The sequence below is a fragment of the Equus caballus genome, chromosome 1 (genome assembly GCF_041296265.1).
Source record: "Equus caballus isolate H_3958 breed thoroughbred chromosome 1, TB-T2T, whole genome shotgun sequence".
Classification (NCBI taxonomy): Eukaryota; Metazoa; Chordata; class Mammalia; order Perissodactyla; family Equidae; genus Equus; species Equus caballus.
This window is the reverse complement of record NC_091684.1, coordinates 183,409,057-183,427,260: the sequence shown is the minus strand read 5'-3', so window position 1 is coordinate 183,427,260 and position 18,204 is coordinate 183,409,057. Positions and strand designations below refer to the sequence as shown.

Sequence of the window (18,204 nt, the reverse complement as noted above, 5' to 3'; positions counted from 1 at the left end):
ATGAGCAAGTAAAAGACACTACCAAAAAAACCATAAGGGAAAACCTCACAGAGAAAGTGGACTTTGAATTCAAACTTGAAGTTCGGTTAGAACTGAGATAAATCAGAAAGAAGAACAGCATTCCAGGTGAAGGCAACAACACAATGCCAGTTAACATTTATTGAGCATTTACTAAGCGACAGGTACCTCACTGAGCACTTTACATGCTTAACTTTAGGTAATATTACAGCCCTGTGAGCTGGGTACTTTTATTATCCCCATTTTGAAGATAAGGAAATTGAAGCTTAGACATCTTGAGTAACTTGCTCAACGTCACCCAGCTAGTCAGTGTTGGGAGCACATTCTAATGTCCTAAACATATGTGTGGAGTTTGAGGGACAATGAGGAAACTGGCCCAACTAGTGTTGGAGGCTGTGTGGAGTAATAACAAAATGTTTGACATATGAATTAGATTGTAGGCTGCCTTAGAAATAGACAAGGTTAGAATCTGAAACAAGGAGACATGGAAGGTTTGTGAGCAAGAGAGCAGTACTGGAGGAAGACTTCGAGTTGAGGAGACATGCAGAAGTGCAGACCGGTTTGATGAGGATGGGGAAATGCTTGGGCAGGCCTTTGGCAATTGTATTTGATAAGCTTTGCTGTGGTAACAACCCTGAATGGTAGGGGCTTACAAAAACAAATGTTTACTTCTCATTTATGTTACATGTCTGCTAAGGATGTCAGTGACTGAGCTATGAGTTTTCTCCATCTGTCTGTCTTCTTCATTCCTAGATCTAGACTGAAGGCCCAGCTTCTATTTGAACATACGATTTTTGGGGGAGAGGAAAAGAGCCAGAGAGCTGATGGAGATAGGCAACAGCTCTTCAGACATCTGTTCACCTACCCTTACCAAAAGCAAGTCACATGGCCAAACTTGGGCTGCATGTTGATGGGGCAGGGGCGCATCCTCCTCCACAGGAGGCCTGCAAGTCACATGGTAGTAGGCAGGGGTGTGTAATCCTCTTACAGGAAAGGGGAATGAAACATGGGAACAATGATGCAATCTACTGGAGGAAGCCTGTGCTCTTTACAGATGCTGTCACTACAAATCAGAACAACAAACCAAAATGAGTAAACTTCATAGAACGGGGTGAAATCTCTTGTTCTCTCCAGATAGAGGGCTCTGTCCTAAGGAGAATGACTACTGTTCCATTTCCATATTTTCTGATGTAAAAGCCTTATGTTGTATGATTTTATTGTCTTGCACCTAAAATCTATCAAAGACTGAAAAATGAATCAAAGACCGTTTATGAGTTGATGGGGTGGATCTGAATCCTTTATACTATGCTTCATTACTATTAAAATGAAATTACGTTAGAAAAGTAAACAGAGAAAGGACCCAGTTAACATGTGTCCATAGCTTCTTGATTTTCTATCCTAGATGGCATTACAATTAAGATGATTTTACTTGCTAACTCTTTGTGGCTACTGACCTGACAAAATATTCCAGTTGCATACAAAATATATGTGATACAAATGAGTGAGAGTTATGAATAAACTAATCTAAACATACTTTGGTGCTAAACAAGTCATCCTCCAAATATGCAAATCATTAAATCAAATAAAAATGATGTCACGGTATTCTTGGAATACGTCATTTCCAAGCTTTCCTTTGGAATTTTTTAAACCTATAAAGCTAAAGACTGAATTTTAGTTTCACATTGTTTGGTTTTCTTGCTCAGGTCTCTTGTCCCTACTGGCCGTTTATAACTTCCAAGGTCATTCCAAAAGGTCACTGTGCCTTGGGTCCAAAGCCAGGCTCTTTGATCCCCTACCCAGTTCCACATCAAGGTTTCCTGTTTGGATTTTTAGACATAGACGCATATCTTTGCAAAGTTACCACTTCATCTGAGCACAAAGTTTGCTGATACCTGAACATTTCCATTAAAGATCAATTTTGCCTGACATTCAATTAGGAAATGGTTTGTCTCTCTCCTTTCTTGCAACCTTACCAAATCATTTAGTGGAAGCCTAAGTTTTCCCAGAATGGAAAACTTGAAAGTCTGGGGAAGACAACACATTGGGATGTGTGGTAGATATTAAGTACTTAATAAATATTTGCAGAATAAATAGATGAATGGACAAATGAATTGACTAATCATTCTAGCAGTTAAGCCCCTCCTATATATCAAAAGCTCCTAAACTTTTATTTAAAGCCATTTGAAGAGAATTTAACATGTTTTTCATATAAGATGCTCAATAAACCTTTGTTGCTGCTTACCTGGGCGAGGAGGAAAATGTATGATCAATGGTTCATAGCAAAACAGATATCCAGTCACATCACTTCCCACCTTCCCCCATTTTTTAAAAAACAAATGTTTCTAAGCCCTGGCAGAAAAGGTATTAATATAATGCTGAAAATCCTAACATTAGGAAGAGAAAGTTATCTCACTCCCCATCAGCCAAAAGGCCATTTCCTAAATGCTACAGAATGCTATTAGAATGCCATCGAGGTCTAAGAAGGCTTCTTTTGTATTATAATGACCTACTACATGTAATCATGTTTATAAAAGAACATTGACAACTCACAGCGTAACCATATCTACAGTGTATTGTATTTGCTTTCTAAAGACCTTTACCTAAATTGACAATCAAAATGCTGCTGCAAATTTTTAAATCATTTGAAACATCTCATTTACGTGGCAACTTCAACAGCTTATTCTAAGGCTACTTTTGACAGAGTAACTCAAACAGTTTTATGAGCTGCATCTTATTGGAGAAATGCTGGAGTGCTGCGTTCAATCAAAGCAAAGAACTTCGAAGCACTGGAAGCATGTGAATAGAGTGCCATCTCCTCACACTGCAATTACTGCTCTCAGGAGATCAATAAATGTATTTCTCCTAGTTTTGCACAACTGTACAACTGTAATATATAGTGTTTACTAACTCTGTTTTGCTACATTTGTAAAACCTATTTAAAATCTACCCAGTCTCAATCTTAAAAAATCATAAACTATTCAATCATGAAATCCAATCATGAAATCGTAAACTATCCAAGAAGGCATTCTGAAAAGTGGAAAATTGGTAAATATAAAACCTGTCATTATAACATCATAAGTTTATTTGCATAAACACAGAAGTGGTGCTAATCTTAATCTTATACACAAACACAGAGTGCACAAAGAATAATTTTCTAAAAATAACATGGTAAACAATAGATGGGGTATTTCAAGCACACTGTGGAATTTTAGCAAAATAAATATGAAAACAAACCTTCCAAACAAAATGAAATGCAATTTGTGGAAAATGAGGCATGGAAAGTATATTTTGTAATAGAAAATATGAAGTATAGACTATCTTGATGTAATTTAAATGTCTGTATAAGCTGTGAATTGTTAAAAATTCACCAAAATTATTGGAAGTAGAAAAAAGACTAGAAGGAACTATTATACATAAGAATGTTAGCCATCCTTACCATTCAATGGTAAGATAGTTGTGACTTTCTTTTTTATTATTTTCTGTAGTTTCCAGGTTTTCCTCAATGAACACCGACTACTGTAATATCAGAAAGAAGAATGAATCATTTAAAACGTTAAAAGAACTAACCCCTTTGTATCAGGACAGGGTTACACTGTTAGGCAGGCTTTACACATCTGGTGCGGAAGGGCAAATTCTCTGGAAGCCTCGGATTCCAGAGAACACTGGAGGCTCACATTGTCAGGTTATAATTTCACTTCTGTTGGAGTTAGTGCTTGAATCTAAGTCCTAGCAGGTGCTATTCACTTTGATAGGAATATTTTATCTCTGTTGCAAAAGCATCTTGCCTTTTTCCCTGAACTATTATAAAAATGATTACAAATATGTCTTGGAAAATAAAATCAATGCTGATACTCAACTCCATTGCATTAACAGGCTTTTCATCAAATTCCACAAGTAATGTATCATATTGCTTTTTTTTTTTCCCATAATAGCAGCATGAGGTAACTTCCATTAAACTCTATTTATAGTTGAAAAAAATCCTTCATTTTCTAAATGTTGAACAATGCAATAAGCTGCTTGCTTATATTCTCATCTGGGACCTTATTTCTAATTTCAATTTAAAGATGGGTTGAGGTAAATTGAACAGGCCTATGAAACAAGATCTTCTCAAAACCCAAGTTTAAAATGAGATGAGATCTTCAATTAAAAATTTTCCATGTTAAATTGTGACAATTTTATTTAATGGGGACAGGAAGAGGCAGTTGAGGACTGCAGCCTCGGTTTGCACACAGAAGACAAATCTGCATTTTAGAATAACCAATCCCTAGTTCCCACACAGAAATGGTTATATTTACCGGCTTTTGGGAAGCAGTTTTCTTTTCCTCTCACTTCAAGGTCATTCCAAACCAATACTTCGGTTAGTCAATGTAACAAGGCAGAGTATTATCACTCTCCCAAAAGACAATTTCAAGTCACTGAAGAAGTTGGGTTGTGTTTTAAGAGCCGGGGTCTAGTCCTTCCATTTTCCTGACAAATGAATAGCTTGCATGCAACTAGCTGCACTGGAACATGTCATAACTTTACATGTATGTTCTCTGATTAGAAACAAAGCTTATGGTGTCCTCTCACATTCACAGAAGCCCACTTACACCTGGTCACCAGAGACTGGGGCCAATTTGAGAGCTTCCTGCTACTGGCTCTTGGGGAAAAGAAAAATATGCTGAATGGCTCTGACATTGAAAAAAAATGCCTGCCTTTTATCATTTTTTTCTCTCTCTTTTCCCCTCTTTTTTTTTTTTCGAGAAACTAGCACTTCAGCAAATCACATAGTTATGCTGTGTTATGATGCATGATGTTTTCATAGTAATGTGACATGTCTAAATGACAAAACACTGGCTATCTACCAAAAATGTAAAGCAGTTTAATTCCTTTCCCAAAGGAAAAAAGGCCATTATCAATTCCTTAGCAAATTTCTTTGCTGTAAAATGGCAACCAACCAATTTAACACCAAATCTTCACAAAGTTTATGATTATGATGAAACAAAGGGGTTTAGGTATGGACGATTTTGTTTATGAAACTGTTCACTACCCGTAGCTCCTTCCTTCTTGGCTCCAAGAGGTAAAATTATGAAGCTTGAAATTGCCGTCTCTCTCTTTTGTTCCTAGAAAAGGAATGATAGAAGATACCCTCCCCACACTGCACATCCCTCCCACTTCTCCACAAAATCTGAGCTGCGGGTGGTCGGACGTTTTTATTTAGAAAATAGCTTATTTATAAATCATGGACGGCAAAGTTCTGGCATGAATTCTCGCTTTTGTATGGCTCAACTTAAATATTTTAATAAAGTGTTTATTTTATTCTGACTTCTCACAGGGATTCCTAACCTGACAGAACCAGTGACACACACATGTTTGGAATTCTCAAGAGAGATAAGCTTCCTTAAAATTTAGAAAGAAAAAGAAACCCTTCTTTTTTGAGGGATATTTCTCTATTCCCATTCAGTTGGAGATAAAGGAAAAAAAGGAAGGAGGAAAGGAAGGGAGGATAAAAGGGAGATGTATACTGTGTTTTAAAGACCTGGCAAATGCGTCCAGACCTAGCCATACACACGGACCCTTTCACCTTAAAAAAAAGAAAAAAGGCAAAACAACAAACAAAAAACTTTTTTCTTTTTATTATTCCCTCCTTTTTTTTTTCTTTCAGTGGTCCAGGTTGAAATTATTTTCTGGAATCACTCACCCAGCCCTAATTCTAATAGAAGACTTCAGAGCGGTTTGTGTCTGATAACAGCTCTGTGGAGGCCGCTGAAACTCTAATAAAGACCCATCAAGCCATCAGAAGAACACGTAATTTTATGTTCATTACTTCTTGGTGCCTGGCTGTAGAATTTGGATGGTTGCACCTCAATTAAAAGTTGAATTGAAGTTAATATCATTTAAATAAAAACTTCAATAAAAAGTTAAAGTTCTATTCTTAATAGCATTAATACCCTCGAACGACCGCTATGGTCATTACCACCAGATAAGTGACCTCCTTGACCCTTTCCTCGTGAGAAACCTCCTCGTCACGCAGTCGATTATTTAGCAGTAATGAGCGCTGGATGGGAGATTACTGTGTAACCAAGCACCTTGGTTCACCATTCTCTGCTATCTCCATGTTTCGACAAATGTTGCATTTTTCCTTTATAGGTTTTTCTGTTTCTAAAAGAAGAAGCTGCTCAGGTTCCACACCAACCCGCCCCAACCTCCCACTGCCCTGCAGAGGTTCGCCCTATAATTGGTAAAAACTTCAAATGTAATTAAAATGGCGTAAGTTAGAAGAGGTCTACAATTCGTGAGCAGTGACTGCGGCCTGTTGAGGACCTTAATCTCTACCATTTGATACCACTCTAAAGAAGGAAAAAAAGCAAAGGCTTAAAAAGGAAGTTAAATGTGGCTTTCTAAGTCTCTTTCCAACGGGGCTTTGCATATGGTGTTAAACTGGAAAATGCGGGAGACAAAAAGCATGCAAGTCCAAAAGGGTGATTTCAACAGGAGAGACTTCCACAAATCCTTTAAGAACTTCATTTCCTGTTTTCCTTTTCCTGGAGACTGCCGTCACCCGGGGTAGTGCCAGAGAAAAAACAGAAGGGACACTAACTCAATTTTCTATCAAAATAATATCCTAGTAGACTCAGCTCCCAAGAACATTGAGAAATTCTCATTCCATAATGAAAGTTATTTGAGGGGCACTGTTTTATTTTTTTTTAAGATTTGCACCTGAGCTAACAACTGTTACCAATCTTTTCTTTTTTTTTCTGCTTTTTCTTCCCAAATCCCCCCAGTACATAGTTGTATATTTTAGTTGCAGGACCTTCCAGTTGTGGCACGTGGGCTGCTGCCTCAGCATGGCCTGATGAGTGGTGCCAGGTCCGCGCCCAGCATTGGAACCAGTGAAACCCGGGGGCTCTGCAGCGGAGCGTCTGAACTTAACCACTCAGCCACGGGGCCGGCCCCAGGGGTACGGTTTTAGGAAAAAGAATAAACTCCTTATAATGCTCTGGAAATTTATATCGTAATCAAGAATGGATCAAACTGGTAGAAAATAATTCCAATTTCTGTGGAAACTCACAATCTAGAAACTCACACTCTAGAAAAACAAAATAATACCAAATACTGACTAATAAATAACTAATTTTCTTACCAGTCAAATTGGGCTGCAAACTGAAGTTAGGCAGTGCTGATACATGAGATACCCAGCCCTAGCTTAAACTTTATTTTTTTTTGTGTCTCTGATTTTCACATTGAGTTTTTATTGTGGTATGAGATTATTCAAAGAATGAAGGCTAGATAATCTTTGATTCCTCAAAGGACAGACACAAGATGAGCTAAGCTATTGATGGTACTTTCAGACGTAAGCAGAAGAATTTAAAAAGGATTTTTCCACTAACATAATGTGGTGCTCTGAGGAGATATATAATCTCTTTTTCTATAAGTCTGTCAGACTTTAGGTCTATATTCATGTCCATAAAACCTGAACAAAGGCAGGGAGATTGAATAAAACTTAAGTTGATATCAGCCTAATAGTTCAATGATTCCCAATTATTTCAAGGTTAAAAAAAGAAAAGAAAAAAGGAGTACTGTTCATTCATTCACCAATAAAGCAGTACCTATTAAATACTGTGCAAAGTATTGGTAAGAAAACAAAGATGAAAGAGGTATAGTTCCTGGCTTCAAGGAGCTTATAATCTAGTGAACAACGATAAAACACAGTGAAATATATGAGAAATCATACAGAAGCAATGTGCTGAAAGAATGTAGCAGAGGTGATCAATTTTGACTGAGGGAGAATTAGGACAGGCCTAATGGATGAAGCAGTATTTGAGTTGGACTTTGAAGAAATAGAATTTGGATGGACAGGAAGGAAAGAAGAGCACTCTATCCTGAGGGAACAGTTTTGGACCTGTGGTCAAGCACGATGTTGGAAAAGCAGGGCTGCGATATGGGCTGTGCAACAGATCTAAGGGCCAATGAGCCTGGAGAAATAATTCAATGCTGGATCAAGGAAAATTCTGAACACTTATTAAGGAGTTCAGGTTTATTTGTGGCAAGGCTTTTGAGTTGGAGTTTGACGTCATCCAACATATATTTTAGGAAGATGACAATGGAAGTAGAGAGACTGGTATACAGAAGTAAAATAGAAGCTGAGTGTTAATTAAAAGTCAATGACATTATTCAGCCCCAGCGCTGTATAGAGAAAGACTTGGGGTGGGGTGGGTAGACACTGCCAACATTAACTAAAGAATTATAGTCAAACCAGTCAGGATACCCTTAGAACCTCATCTGTAAAATATAAATTATTTGTGATTCACTGATTCTACCCATGCGAAATTAGACTTCAAAATTAGTCTGCAGCCCTATCTGGCTGGAATGATGAGGCCTAGACCAAGTATACAGTGAGTGGGTACAGAAAGGAAATGAGACATAAGAGAAAGCATCGCTATGACTCAATCAAATGCTAGTGTTTCCACTGATTTGTAAATAAAACCATCCTTGACCCAAGCTGGGAAAACAAATCAAGTCAGACGCATATTTGGTATTATAATGGACTTCCCATTTAGTCCATATTGGTCTCTGCACATACAAGACCGAAGCCAGACCCAAGTGGAATCAACTAAATAGCACCTGAAATGACCCCCAAAGGGCTGATGAAATATCATCCCTTTGGTTGAAATGGTGCCTAATTCATGTCTTTCCAGCAGATGCCAGGAGCAGGAAGAGCAATGTTCTGCATGCAGCTGGGGCTCAGGTAGGACCACAGGTGAGGCTTCCATAGGCCAAAAAGAAAAACTGCCAAGCAAACATTTTTACTACACTGAAAGAAAATGGAGCAAGAAAGGTTTTGCTTTTTTTTATTTGTATAAAATATATTGTTCTTCCAGGCTGCAGCGAAATAGTTTCTATTTAATTGCATAGAAATCCTAAGAAGGTTACAGCAGTGAAACATTAAAATTCTAAGGGCAACTAATAACATTAAAACTTTATAGCCCCAGATAGAATAATTTAGACAAAAACAACATGAACATATGTTTTGTGTAATAATAACAAACATTTATAGCTGTCAAGAGAGAAAAACACAGGTTTATGCACACCTTAATGGTGTGCATGGGTGAGCATGAGTATATTTAAAACATAATATATTACAAAAATGACAGCAGGCATGGCTCTTCTGGGTACTATGTTAAATCAATGAATAAATTACCAAAAGTGAGCTGTGGCTGTTTGGATGTGTAATTGAGCTTAACGTATGTAGTGTTATTTCAAAAGAAACTGTTCAAGGAGTTTCGAGCCCAATCCACTGTGCGTCTATCCTAGGCAGTTTACAAATAGCAATAAATGAAACCGTTTCACAGTAGGAAGGAAGTTTAGTTATACACATTACTTAAATGGAGGAAAAGTTAATTTTAATATGCTTTGCAGGAATTGAAAACAAACTTATAATAATTTGCTTATGTTCACCAAACTGAAAATTGAAATGTTAATATTTGAATTTAAATTTATTTTAATTATTCACTGTATGACTCACTAAGTCACTAGAAATTATCTGTTCGACTTAAAAACAAATACATACACAACTCTTCATAAATATATGTTTATTATTCTACTTGTTTTAATTACACCATTTGAATGCCACACTTTTTCAAAAAAATTATTAGGACTACAGAATGTGAAATAAATTTTAAGCTTGTTTGTGCCAACGAGTTAATGGCAATTGGTAATAACTGCTGCAGACAAAGCCATTAATGCGATTTTTAGAATAAAAATAACTTCTCATAATTTTCTTTCTAATTATAAGGCTGTTTGTCTTACTTAGCACTCCACCACAGTTTTATGAAACAGAGAAAGAGGTATGTTTCTTATTTTCACCTGCCTATTTTTTCTGGCCTTAATCATCTCATATTTTTCTGTAAAATGTAAAAGGCTGTGACCCTTTTACATAGGAAATCTGAAACAAAATTCCATAAGATTTAAGTCCTGAACCATCTGAATTACAGATCTTGCCAAGTAGCCAAGCGGGCCACTCAACAACTGTAATTTCTTTTTAGGAGACTGAAACTTCAGGCAATTTAGAATGTTATGATGGGCTTAGGTAACAACCATGCTGACTCCTTATTTTTCATTTCTTTTCTGTTAATAGGATCATTATATCATGGCCGATGCAGGATGCAGAAACGTCATGTGTTTTATGAAAAGGAGACTATTTTTCTTGAACAGCATATTTTCCTCTGTCCTATTAGTGCTGTGCTTTGTCATCATTTATGGCTACCTACCACAGCAAGCGTCTGCCAGTGCTCTCCACGATCGTGTGGGGCCCTGGACTCACAAAGCCAAAGACTCACTCTTCATTTGCACTAGATGAAGAGCTTCTTACTAGCACTGAAAATAACTAAACAAGCTTGTACTTGACAAAGATCTTTTTATTCAAAATTACAATACAATTAGATAGGAGGCTGTTCCTCGGCATTTTCAGCACCACTTTTACTCATGTTGCCACTGTTAACTCATTTTGCCACTCTACTCTCTTCCAAAAATTTTGCACAAACCAACCAATTTACTGACTCTGCCAAGAGCCAATCCCCCAGGGTTTCCACGCTTCTCCAAACAGACGATGATTAACACAGTTGGGGCAGTCAGATGCAGACAGACAGTAGAGCCCACTTACTGCTCAATGCTTGTTAGGAGACCAAGATATGGAAATTATTAGGACAGGAGATATTGCTTTACATGCTGGGAGTTTAAAGACTAGGCCATATATGCTAAATAGGTAAAGCTACTTGGAAAATCTTCCTTATCTTACCCTCTTCTGAGTCTTCTCTGTCTGCAACTGTAGTCACAGTTCTCTTATCTCTAGGGACTGACCCGGCAGAGGCATCATCACTGGTAGAAAAGCAGCAAGCATCAAATACTTTGCAGAAAGGAATTTACCAGGCTCCTACGGGTAAAGTCCTAAGAGCTAGAGCCTTTCCCTGACTACACTCATTTTAAGTGACCTGTTTTCCTTTCCTGATTTGAATTGAGTCCTACAGAATTAATGGGCAAGTAGTGGGGGGATATGGGAAGTGGAAAGGGATCAACAGCTAAGTTAGTGTTCAACCACCAGCCAGTTGGTAAGTTTCAAATGTTACCCTATAACCACTAGATGCACCAAGAGTAATAACGAATGTACAGTCATATCTAATTTACTGTAGACCTCTAGTTACATGTTGATAAAATCTTAACATGAAAGACCCTTGACAAGGTATCTAATAATTGCATATTTCCAATAACAATAACAAACATTAAAACCATAATTCAAGAGTTCAGATCCTAAATCTGTTAAATATCAGGATCTAGTTACCTCAGGGTATGATGCTGGAGTCCAGAAAGTATGAAGCTGTCACACACTGTGGGATCTGTGGGATCTAGAAAGCCAGTATTTTTGCTCTGAAGAGGAACCCCAGGAATCACAGGATGGTGTATGGAAGGCATGGCCTGTGCTGGGACTGATTTTTCTGGCACCTTAACAGCTCCCACCACCACCACCTCTGCTAGTACCCAAGGCCCCTATTGTGAAGCATCTGACTCTGAGTATCGGTGCCTCAAATTGGCTCTTTTCAGGTTCAACGTCCTGGTTTCCTTTTCACATCCAGTCCCTCTTCCTCCAGTTGTGGACTCAGTCCCTGCTTCACACTGTCTTTGGTTATCACGTCCACCTTCTCCCTGGATGCCACGATCCTCCTTCATTCCACATCCCATTCAAAGTTCCTCACTGTAGCCCAGATCATGGCCCCAGCCCCCCACCCACCACCGCATGAGAACAGGGAGTCAGACTCCTACCCTGGCTGCACCTATAGGAGTTTAGGAATGTATGAAATATCTCTGGTCTTCTTAGAAACCACATACGAATTAGTCAACCATCCAACTCTGATAATTCTCCCATATCGTTCCTCCTTGGCAGATGATCAGACAGGTACAGAGAAGGGATTCTCTGACTTAATGATCCTGGCGACGGCACCTTCCATTTGCCTATGGCTTATGGATATATGGACTTATTTCAAGATCTCAGTTATCTAATTCTGGAATATATCTATTTGTCTCTATCATTATTTGTAGTCTCAAAGTCAGTTCCTCCTCATTTATGAAAATAATTGATAATATTAGTCTTGGAAAAAACTTACCAAATTCATTTTCTTTTTTTCCCTCCAAAGCATTTCAATCACTATCCTATCACTACTGTATCATATAATATATTCTTATTACAGTTTATTTGAAATATTAACTTTACCAAATCAACATACCTTTTCCTTATCATCAGAACTATTTAAAGATATTAATAAAATTATGAAGCTCTAAATAACTAAAATGAAATGGTAGAAACTAAATAGTTTACAGTGGTATATTTTTTCCTCCACCAACTTTTGTAACTTTTATTAAACTTAATGGAATTCTCAAGTACATCCTATTAAGGAATGATAATCTTATAGTGATTATAAGAAACAGAAAAATACATACAAAAAGAGATATACTTTATTGAAATTACATATTTGATTGTCCTCTCTGAGAGCTCAATAACAATTATTTAAATGAAAATTAAGTGTTTAAAAATTATAGTATTAGTACTGCTGTTACACTTATTAATTCACAACTGGTATGTCTAGGATGTCAGTGAGCTAACTCATAAATAACCCTGTTTAAAATGCCAAAAAGCCAAATTTCCAAGTATGGACATAGTAGCTTGCTTTTTTAAAAAATTATGAAATGCAGGGCTATAAAACATTTTGCATTAAAAAGGTACTTCGCCTCAATTTTATATAACTGGCTTAGATTCCATCATATCAATTAAAGTTAATCAATTAAATCAAGTTAATCTACATAACCTCAGAGTAGAGATCAGTTTATAAAATTGATACAAATATTTAAAGGACCAACAAATAAAAAATCTAAAGAACACCCACAAAACTGAAGGATTTTTATTTCTGTTGTAAGTTTTTCTGTTCATTAACAAGCATTTTTTGAGAGTAGTCTGTGAGGGACATACGCTGAGCATTGCAGTGTACAGAACAATGAACAAGACATAGTTCCCTCCTTCAGAGAGCACACAGCCTGAGAAATAGCATTAATACAAAATTCAAAGAGAGAATGTGATGGGTGCTATACTTGAGTTACAAATGCTATAAGAACATTGAGAAAATTGAGAGTCATTTGACTTAAACAGGTACTGGGTGGGAGTGAGAAGGACTGAACAGGTGGAGATGGGCAAAGATATAAGGAGCAGAATGAGAAGACTATGGAAAAAATGACAAACTGGGCAGTTCTAGAGACTAGAAGTAGCCGCATGTGGCTACAGCAAAGGAAGACAAAAGACACTCAAAGGAACGAAGCTCAAAAGGAAGGAACTTTGTAGGAACGCAATGGAAAACCACTGAAGCATTTGCATAGGAAAGTTGGTGCAAATGGAAATGAGGCAGGAGAGGCACCAACACGAAGGCCAGATTGGGAGGCTAGTTTTTGAACTACATCCTGTGGAACCTGTGAGGCCTGCAGAGGCAGGGCACTCACTGGGAGGGCTATAGAAGGCCCAGGTGGCAGTAAACAGAGGGCAAAGCCCCCAAGTTCTGAGTCAACCAAGAAACTCCACTTCGGTTTGTTTTATATGTTGGGGTTATGACTAACATTTAGTTTGAAAGAAATTATTGGCTAATAATTTTTTAATTAAAACTACCAATCAGGATGAAATGTTTTATTTGTAGATTAGGGAGCTGAGCCTCAGAGAATGTTTGATTTGGTAACCAAGACGTCATGAGTGAACAGTGATGAGGATATTTCAATAGAGTGACAGTGGCCAAAGGCACCTTGTAGCAATGAGTTGAGAGAAGATGACAGTTTAGCAGTGGGGGGAAAAAGTAAAAGAAAGTTTTTTGAGAGGTAACAGGTAGAGAAAGATTCAAATTGTATAATATTCAGCAGTCTATAATAATTCATTGAAACAGTGAATTTGTTGCTTAGGATGCTTGTGTCCCCAATAAGAGAAAATTCCAACTCTACTAATAGAAGAAGTCTAACAAAGAGGGAAATTATTAAAAACGCTGAAGGTAGGGAAGCTCCAGGGTTAGTTAATCCAGCTGTTCAATGATATAAAGAATCTATCTGTCCCCTCTTTCATCCTTGGCATGTAAGCTTTGTCTCAACCTAGCTCTATTCATAGTGACAAAATGGCTATAGCAGTTCAGCTTTACATCCTCGCGAAGGCATATAGAATTTGAAAGGGAACCTTCTATTCTTGTTTGTTTCTTTCTCTAAAAAAAAGAAAACCTTTCCCAAAGCCAAGCAGAGTCTTCTCTTCATATCTCACAGGTCAGAAGTGCATTAATTGGCCGTGCCTAAACCAAGCATTAACCCGGCAAGGAGGGCCCTCACGGTTGTCTGACGGACTAACTGTGATTCACTGCCTGGGCTGGGGAATGGGGTCCACCTCATCTGAGCCAGGCAGTAGGAAAGAAGATGGGTATGTGGACGAAATAGGTTATCCTGTGAGCAAAGAGGAGGAGGAAAATGGCTATTGGTTATGCAGTCCACGTGCCTGCAAATTAAGCTTAATAACCATTGTTTGATGCTGCTGTCGATGATTATATCATTAGTGCGACAGCCCCAACCCATTTCTCTTTTATGAGAAGAAGTATGCCTATACCTCCTAATATCCAATTTTACCATTTATGGAGAGAAAGAGAACTATTGATTTCCTAGGAAAAGTTCCCACAACAAGAGTTTCTATTTCAAGGTAGTCATTGAAAGAAGCTGTTGTGAGACAATGTCTGCTTAAAATTCAAGATATCCAAAGAGATTCTATCTTAAAATTCTTATATCTGATTTCCTTTTGTGTATTAGCCAGTAGAGCACGGGTGTTAAGCTTTTTGGGTACAAGTGAGACTAAAAAAATCTGCAGATAATGATAGAGGATGCTGTGTCTCAGAGCTCTGAAGCAGGAATACAACCGAAAAATACTACATGATTGGATAAAATGCAAAAGTAACTACAAAGGAAGAAAAAACACTCAGAACATCAAAATTACCTTTATCCAGTGATATCTTTGTTCACATCACTGTTCTCTTTGTCCCATATTATACAGTTAATAATTCTTAGCCTTCAACCAAAAAAGGGGGGGAATTTTTAATTACTGATTAACAGTAATAGTTACAAAGTTCTCACTTATTAGGAAATCAGATGACTTCATTTCATTCTAAAATATAACAAAAATTAATGGCAGCACTGTTTAATGATAATTTTGAAAAATACATTTTGTTTCCTGTTGAGTCATATTAGTCTAAGTTACTTGAGAGAACAAAACATCATGACACAAGGACTTCATTAATAAGAATGGCTGGTGGGGCCCAGAAAGCTGCCATTTTATAGATATTTAATTCTCAGAAGAGTTTGTGAAGAGAAGAAACAATGTGTGTTCAAAAAAGGGGGTCAGTGTAAAGCACTTGCTGAGTGTACAACAGGCCAGATTCTGAAACCTCCAAAGTCTTGACAATGGGAAAAATTCCAAAACATTAAACTGGCTGTCATTATCTGACAACAGTGAATATTACTGATTCTATTGAGGCTGCTTAGTATCAGAATCATGAGTTTATATCATGTGGTTGTCAGTTGACTTTCAGCTAGGAAAGAAATAAAAGCTTTGGGAATGAGAGGCTGAAAAGAAGAAAAGAGCTGAGACAGAATTTTTCAAAATTCCACATAATTCAAAATTCATACCCCTCAAATTATGGATGAACCTCAACAGGTTCAGATAATTACTGGAGTTCAAATACGTTGCTGAAACTTTACTAATTTCTTTCTGGTCTCACAACTGCGCCAAAAATTCCCACCATAAATGATTGGTTTTACTGGTTTCAGCCAGATGGAACTGTCTAGTGAAATTCAGTATTTCCCTCTATCTATCTAATGACAGCCAGAAGAGGCATCAAATGAATGACAGCAGGGAAATAAATTTGACTAAGCTGGCTTGGAAAAATGCATGAGTGTGCGTTTTATGGAGAATCTGTTCCAGAGAAGTGATCCAGGTCACTTTACAAAGCAGAGCTCCTCATCCTATATTTCCTACAAAGGTCTAGAAAAGTAGAAACTATATTATGTTCACCAAATGTCAGTCAACATTTACTAAAAGGATGTGTATGTACACAGATTATAGTACACCCAATATGTCAGAGATTAGACTCTGTTAGAGATTCAAATGCCCTTTGAGTTTATGTCAGTTCAGAGGCCTTCACCTTTTCAGGCGCAATCTCACCTAATCTCGTTAGAGAGCTGCAGAGCGGAGACTACAAATTTCATCGGCCAGGGTGCTGGTCAGCTGCTAAGTCACATTAGATGCTTTTAATTTTTTTCAAAGAAGCAACTTAGAGCATACACTTTCAGCAAGTCTGTTTAGATAAAGACCTAAAAAAAATCTGACAACCTATCAAAACACTTAACCAACTGATTTGACTCAGGAAGTACAAACATAATAATAAAATCACATTTTTTTCTTTTTTATGGTATAAATTACTAGTTATGTGGGGAGAAATAGGTGAAATGGCTCTTTTAAAGATTGTTTTATTTACAATAAAAAGCAAGAGGCAAATTGTAGAAAGGAAGATAGGATCGTGCCATTATTTACACAGCTAAGATAAAGCATCATGAAAGACTAGAAGACAAAGCGTAGTTCTAGCTTTAGCTTTAATAATAGTATTATATATCAAGCAATTAAAATTAAATAAAGTGTACTTTCTAGCTCAAATCATGTTTAAAGCAAGTAAAACAAAGAAATTTAGGATGTGGTTGCTGTCCTGAGGAGTTTGCAGTCATGGAGTGTAATCACCTTAAAATTAACTATAAAAGATACAAATGGAAGTTCAAGACAACAATGGAAATGGTCTCACAAGGCTATGTGTGATTAATCACCAAATGTGTGGTGCAAATTGCAAATGCAATACAGCTTAGAAGGGGTAGCAATCACTTAGGACTGGAAAATTGTAGGAAATCTCTACTGAGAGGGGGGAATTTGAATCCCACTCTTGTCCTCCAGTCCCTTCTCCTCTTCAACCCTCTCTCTATTCAAATAATTGCCCCCTGACTACTCACGTTGAATCTGCCTTCATTCGAAACCCTTTCGCTTCCCTCCCACTTTACTACTGCTTACCACCCAACATTCCTTCTTTCTCTCCTAATTCATAAGCTGTGTCCTCCCTTCCTGAAACTCACAGCTCCACCTGATTCATTTCCTCTCCCTCATCTGAATCACCACGCCAATCACCTTCTTTTTTGTCCTTCTTGAAACTATCTTCTATTATCAACTTTTTAAACTAGTCCCTTTTAAACTAGTCCTATTCTTTAGCCTATAAACATGTTAAGGTCACCCCTATCCCATGAAAATTCCTTCGACCTACATCCCTACTAGCCCCCAGCTGCCAGTATTCTGGGAGTTTTACTGTTGAACATATAGACTCACTTAATCCTCAGTTTTAATATGGCATCCTTGCTCTCAGTTTCTTAGAAATTCCTCAAGGTTCTATCACACCTCTCCTTTATTCTCACACAATAGGCCTTTCTTGTCAATATCAACTTCCCAATATCAATATCAATAGTATAGCTACTATTTCTATTTGGACTGCCAAACCTATGTCCTTAGCATTGACCCCTCCTCCAAGCTTCAGGCTTGCATTTTTAACTGAGTATTGCACATAACCACATAGATGATTTTCAGGCTTCTCCTATTCCTACATCAGTTTTCAAACCTGCCTGCACTTTGGAATCACCTGCAGAGGTTACAAAAATATCTATTCGCAGGTTATACACCTAGATATTCTTATTAATTGGACATCAAGGCCATGTACTTTGCTTTCAAAACTGCTCTTTACCAAAATGTGTTCAATCTCAGTTAATGGTAACACCTTTCTCCTACCTGCTCATGATCAATTCTTTTGAGTCATCATTAACTCTTCTCTCAGCCTTCCATTTCCTAGATACCTAATCCTGATATTCGTTCTTCCATAATATCGCTTCTACTGATTCCTTATGTTATCACAGCCACTGCTTCACTCTAGCTGCCTTTAGTTATGTACTAGTTTCCTAACTTCTTGTCAGTCCTTCCTCTCTCATCCTACTTTTGCCATCCGTTCTCTATGGCTAAATCCAATCACTAAAAACACTCACAGCACACTAGTAAAACATAAATTCTTCAGC

The 18,204-nt window shown here is 37.5% G+C and overlaps 1 protein-coding gene and 1 long non-coding RNA gene across 22 annotated transcripts in view; one reads left to right on the top strand and one right to left on the bottom strand.

Moving 5' to 3' along the window:
• The window catches only part of LOC102148005 (uncharacterized), a 45,242-nt gene extending 43,856 nt beyond the window's left edge, over positions 1-1,386 (top strand). Inside the window, exon 4 of the long non-coding RNA XR_289041.4 lies at positions 772-1,386. This is a non-coding gene — a long non-coding RNA (uncharacterized lncRNA). The remainder of the gene's footprint in view (positions 1-771) is intronic.
• AKAP6 (A-kinase anchoring protein 6) overlaps positions 1-18,204 on the bottom strand; it is a 509,527-nt gene that overhangs the window by 175,771 nt on the left and 315,552 nt on the right. The window lies entirely within an intron of this gene.